The sequence below is a fragment of the Triticum aestivum genome, chromosome 6A (assembly GCF_018294505.1).
Source record: "Triticum aestivum cultivar Chinese Spring chromosome 6A, IWGSC CS RefSeq v2.1, whole genome shotgun sequence".
NCBI classification, from domain to species: Eukaryota; Viridiplantae; Streptophyta; class Magnoliopsida; order Poales; family Poaceae; genus Triticum; species Triticum aestivum.
In genome coordinates this window covers 56,514,930-56,521,400 of record NC_057809.1, presented here as the reverse complement: position 1 = coordinate 56,521,400, position 6,471 = coordinate 56,514,930, and positions in this window count along the sequence as shown.

Below are 6,471 nucleotides of genomic sequence, written 5' to 3'. Positions count from 1 at the left end.
CATAATGGATACTAGGGATCAAACCCTAACAAAACTGACTCGATTACATGATAAATTTAATCCAACCCATCACCGTCCAACAAGCCTACGATGGAATTACTCACGCACGAAGGTGAGCATCATGAAATTGGTGATGGAGGATGGTTGATGATGACGGCGACGACGAATCCCCCTCTCCGAAGCCCCGAACAGACTCCAGATCAGCCCTCCTGAGAGGTTTTAGGGCTTGGCGGCGGCTCCGTATCGTAAAACGCGATGATTTCTTCTCTCCGATTTTTTTCTCTTCGAAAGCAAATATATAGAGTTGGAGTTGGTGTTAGAGGGTCAATAGGGGGCCCACGAGGTAGGGGGAGCGCCCTAGGGGGTGCCTCCCACCCTCGTGAGAAGGGTGTGGGCCCCCTGGTCTTCATATTTGGTGAGGATTCTTTTTTATTTTTTCTAAGACCTCCCGTGGAGTTCCAGGTCATTCCGAGAATATTTGTTTTCTGCACATAAAACAACATCATGGCAATTCTGCTGAAAACATCGTCAGTCCGCGTTAGTTCCATTCAAATCATACATGTTGGAGTCCAAAACAAGGGCAAAAGTGTTTGGAAAAGTAGATACGACGGAGACATATCAACTCCCCCAAGCTTAAACCCTTGCTTGTCCTCAAGTAATTCAGTTGACAAACTGAAAGAAAGAAAGAAAAACTTTTACATACTCTGTTTGCTCTTGTTGTTGTAACTATGTCAAGCCAACATTCAAGTTTTCAGCATAGATCATAACTAACCACATTTGCAATAATTCTCAGGTCTCATGATTACTCATATCAATAGCATAATCAACTAGCAAGTCATAATAATAAATCTCGGATGACAACACTTTCTCAAAACAATCATAATATGATATAACAAGATGGTATCTCGCTAGCCCTTTCTAAGACCGTAAAACATAAATGCAGAGCACCTTTAAAGATCAAGGACTGACTAGACATTGTAATTCATGGTAAAAGAGATCCAATCATAGTCATACCCAATATAAATTAACAGTGATGAATGCAAATGACGGTTGTGCTCTCCAGCTAGTGCTTTTTAATAAGAGGGTGATGACTCAACATAAAAGTAAATGGATAGGCCCTTCGCAGAGGGAAGCAGGGATTTGTAGAGGTGCCAGAGCTCGGTTTTGAAATAGAGATAAATTGTATTTTGAGCGGTATACTTTCATTGTCAACATAACAACTAAGAGATGGCGATATCTTCCATGCTAAACACATTATAGGCGGTTCCCAAACAGAATGGTAAAGTTTATACTCCCCCTCCACCAACAAGCATCAATCCATGGCTTGCTCGAAACAACGAGTGCCTCCAACATACATCAGGTCCCAGGGGGAGTTTTGTTTGCAATTAATTCTGATTTAGTTTGCATAAAGCATGGGACTGGGCATCCCGGTGACCAGCCATTTTCTCGTGAGTGAGGAGCGAAGTCCACTCCTCTTGAGAATAACCCGCCTAACACGGAAGATAAGGACAGCCATTGTTGATACATGAGCTATTCGAGCATACAAAACAGAATGTTTATTTGAAGGTTTAGAGTTTGGCACATACAAATTTACTTGGAACGGCAGGTAGATACCGCATATAGGAAGGTATGGTGGACTCATCTGGAATAACTTTGGGGTTTAAGGGATTGGATGCACAAGCAGTATTCCCGCTTAGTACAAGTGAAGGCTAGCAAAAGACTAGGAAGCGACCAACTAGAGAGCGACAACAGCCATGTACATGCATTAAAATTAATAAACATTGGATGCAAGCATGAGTAGGATATAATCCACCATGAACATAAATATCGTGAAGGCTATGTTTATTTTGTTTCAACTACATGCGTGAACATGTGCCAAGTCAAGTCACTTAAATCATTCAAGAGAGGATACCACCCCATCATACCACATCATAATCATCTCAATAGCATGTTGGCCTACAAGGTAAATCATTATAACTCATAGCTAATCAAGCATGGCACAAGCAACTATGATCTCTAATTGTCATTGCAAACATGTTTATTCATAATAAGCTGAATCAAGAACGACGGGCTCATCATATTTACAAAAACAAAAGAGGTCGAGTTCATACCAGGTTTTCTCACCTCAGTCAGTCCATCATATATCATCATAATTGCCTTTCACTTGCACGACCGAACGGTGTGAATAATAATAAGAGTGTACGTGCATTGGACTAAGCTGGAATCTACGAGCATTCAATAAACAGGAGAAGACAAGGCAATATGGGCTCTTGGTTAAATCAACAATAATGCATATAAGAGCCACTTCAACAATTTAATTATGGTCTTCTCCTACTGACCCCCAAAGAAAAGAAAAGAAATAAAACTATTTACACGGGAAAGCTCCCAACAAGCAAAAGAAGAACGGGAAATATTTTTGGGTTTTCTTTTTAATTATTACTACTCCAGCAGAAAAATAAACTACTACTAATTTTTTTTGTTTTTTTCTTAAGGTTTAACAAACACACAAGAAGAAAGCAGGAAAAGGCAAATAAACTAGCATGGATATTACAGTGAAAAAGTATGAGCACCGACATCTAGCAATGAGTGTGTGTGAACATAAATGTAATGTCGGTGAGAAATACATACTCCCCCAAGCTTAGGCTTTTGGCCTAAGTTGGTCTATGGCCACGGCTGGCCTGGCAGATATCCATAATAATAGTTGTTGGGGTCGTACTATGATGAGGAAGGATAGTTGGGATCATACTGATGTGCAGCAGTTATCGCCTGCTGAGCTGCATCGTGGAGTCGGGCTGCCTCCGCTCTCCTCTCGTACTCTTCTGCCTCCTCTCTGGTAATAACATATCTTCCTTTTGTTTGTGAATCAAAGAAGGCAGGAGCAGGGAGAGTAATACGGAAAACACGTCGTTTATCAAAAATTAAGCGATATAAGAGAGGTGATTCAGGCCTCTCGACAAACTGGTGCGAAGCCATAGAGTTATAATCTAAATATGCAGGAGGCAACTCCATATCACCCTCACGAATGTCTATTTCAAGAAAATGAGCTAAGCGGGTTGCATAAATTCCTCCAAAGAAATCTCCATTATGTCTATTATGATGCAACCTACGAGCTACAATGGCTCCCATATGATAAGATTGGTCTCCTAACACAGCACTCCTAAGAATGCTAAGATCAGGGACACACATGTGACATGCTTCATCCTTAGCATTTATGCATCTACCGATGAAGAGAGCAAAATAATGTATAGCAGGAAAGTGAATGCTCCCTATGGTAGCATGCGTTATATCTCTGGATTCCCCCACAGTTATACTAGCAAGAAAGTTTCTAAATTCAGATTTAGGGGGATCCCTAATACTGCCCCATGATGGAAGTTCGCAAGCAGAAGTGAAAACCTCTAGGTCCATGGTATAAGATTTGTCATGGAGATCAAACATGACTAAAGGAGAATTACACGAAGAAGAATACTCAAACCTCCTCACAAATGAACTTGTGAGATCATGATACTGGGGGCATTTGTTAGCCTCAAAATCCTCAAGACCGGCATTGCGCAAATATGATTTGAATTCTTCTTTAATTCCCGCATGGTCCATAAAATTTTCCGACGGCCATTCGCAAGGCCATACTAGAGCGTCTCTTGGTGGATCCTCGTCAACATCGTGCATAGCAATTCTGGGTCCTTGCATCTTAGAGGAATCACCTTGGAACATCTTCCTAAACATATTGTTTTTCTCTGAAAAATTCTGAAATTTTTAGTAACTTCAAAATAAAAGTGAACCAACTTCAATAAAACCGATAGCAACTACTCCTACAAGTACCTAGAGCCTATATCAAGCATTAGAACTACTTGGAACCATATAAATTTGGCATGCAAGCTCAAGAACATGGTCACCTATGCAACACAAATTTGAAAAGAATAAAGCACTAGAACAAAAACTAATTGGACCAATGGAGGAGTCACATACCAAGGAACAATCTCCCCAAGCAGTTTTGAGAGAGGTGCTTTGAGCAAGGAGATCGAAAATCGCAGCAAAAGTGGCTGGAACTCGTGCTTGAGTTGGTTTTTCGGGTTTGTGTGAGATAGAGGAAGAAGATGGGTGCTGGGATAAGTGGAGGAGGGCCACCATGAGTCCACGAGGCAGGGGGCGCGCCCACCACCCTCGTGGCCACATGGCAGCTCCTCCTGCGGTAATTTTTGCACAGTAAATCATCAAATATTCCCGAAAAAATCATATTAAATTGGCATGGCATTCTGAGGACTTTTATTTTCAGGATATTTTTATATTACACGAATAAGTCAGGAAACCGATAGAAAAATACTATTGTTACTTTATTTAATATAAATAACAGAAAGTAAAAGTGGGGTACAGAAGTTTGTACTTCTAGTTTCATCCATCTCATGCTCATCAAAAAGAATCCACTAACAAGGTTGATCAAGTCTTGTTAACAAACTCGTTCCGATAATCATGAAACCAGAGAAATTTCGAATAACACTAAGTTACCTCAACGGGGATATGCACATCCCCAATAATAAGAATATCATATTTCTTCTTGACAGTAGGAAGAGGAAATTCAAAACCTCCAAATATAATCGATGGAATTTTTCCAATAGAGTTGATACTATGAACTTGTGGTTGTTTCCTTGGAAAGTGTACCGTATGCTCATTACCATTAACATGAAAAGTGACATTGCCTTTGTTGCAATCAATAATAGCCCCTGCAGTATTAAGAAAAGGTCTTCCAAGAATAATAGACATACTATCATCCTCGGGAATATCAAGAATAACAAAGTCCATTAAAATAGTAACGTTTGCAACCACATCAGGCACATCCTCACAGATACCGACAGGTATAGCAGTTGATTTATTAGCCATTTGCAAAGATATTTCAGTAGGTGTCAACTTATTCAAGTCAAGTCTACGATATAAAGAGAGAGGCATAACACTAACACCGGCTCCAAGATCACATAAAGCAGTTTTAATATAATTTCTTTTAATGGAGCAAGGTATAGTAGGTACTCCGGGGTCTCCAAGTTTCTTTGGTATTCCACCCTTAAAAGTGTAATTAGCAAGCATGGTGGAAATTTCAGCTTCCGGTATCTTTCTTTTATTAGTAATGATATCCTTCATATATTTAGCATAAGGATTTGTTTTGAGCACATCAGTTAATCGCATACGCAAAAAGATAGGTTTGATCATTTCAGCAAAGCACTCAAAATCCTTATCATCCTTTTTCTTGGATGGTTTTGGAGGAAAAGGCATGGGTTTCTGAACCCAAGGTTCCCTTTCTTTACCATGTTTCCTAGCAACAAAGTCTCTTTTATCATAACGTAGATTCCTTGATTGTGGGTTATCAAGATCAACAGCAGGTTCAATTTCTACATCATTATTATTACTAGGTTGAGCATCATCATGAACATCATCATTAATATTTTTACTAGGTTCATGCTCATTACCAGATTGTGTTTCAGCATCAGACATAGAAATATCATTTGGATTATCAGGTGGTTCAGCAATAGGTTCACTAGAAGTTTGCACAGTTCTATCATTTTTCTTCTTCTTCTTTTTAGAAGAACTGGGAACATCGATATTATTTCTTTGAGAATCTTGCTCGATTCTCTTAGGGTGGCCTTCAGGATACAAAGGTTCCTGAGTCATTCTACCAGTTCTAGTAGCCAGTCTAATAGCATAATCATTTTTCTTATTATTCATTTCATCAAGCACTTCTTTTTGAGCCTTAAGTACTTGTTCTACTTGAGTGGTAACCATAGAAGCATGTTTGCTAACAAGTTTAAGTTCGCCTTTAATATCAGCCATATAATCACCCATGTGTCTAATCATATAAGCATTTTCTTTTAATTGTCTACCAAAATAAGCATTGAAGTCGTCTTTCTTATACATAAAGTTATCAAACTCATCAAATCATTGACTAGCTATTTTAGTAGGAGGGATCTTAGCTTTATCATATCTATAGAGAGAATTTACCTTTACTACTTGTGTCGGGATATCGGGATCAGGAGGTTCTTCAGTAAATAAATAATTAAGATCATATGTTTCTTCAACAGGCGGTATATTAAGACCATGTATTTCTTCAATAGGAGGTAAATTCTTAACGTCTTCAGCTTTAATACATTTTTCTTTCATAGATTTCTTTGCCTCTTGCATATCTTCGGGACTGAGAAATGGAATACCTCTCTTCTTCGGAGTTGGTTTAGGAATAGGCTCAGTAATTGGAGCAGGATATGGCTCAGGAGCTAGCTCAGGAGGTGCCCAATTATTTTCATTTGTCAACATATTATTCAATAGAATTTCAGCTTCATCCGGTGTTCTTTCCCTGAAAAGAGAACCTGCACAACTATCCAGGTAATCTCTGGAAGCATCGGTTAGTCCATTATAAATGATATCAAGTATTTTAGGTTTCTTAAGAGGATGATCAGGCAAAGCATTAAGTAACTTGAGAAGCCTCCCCCAAGC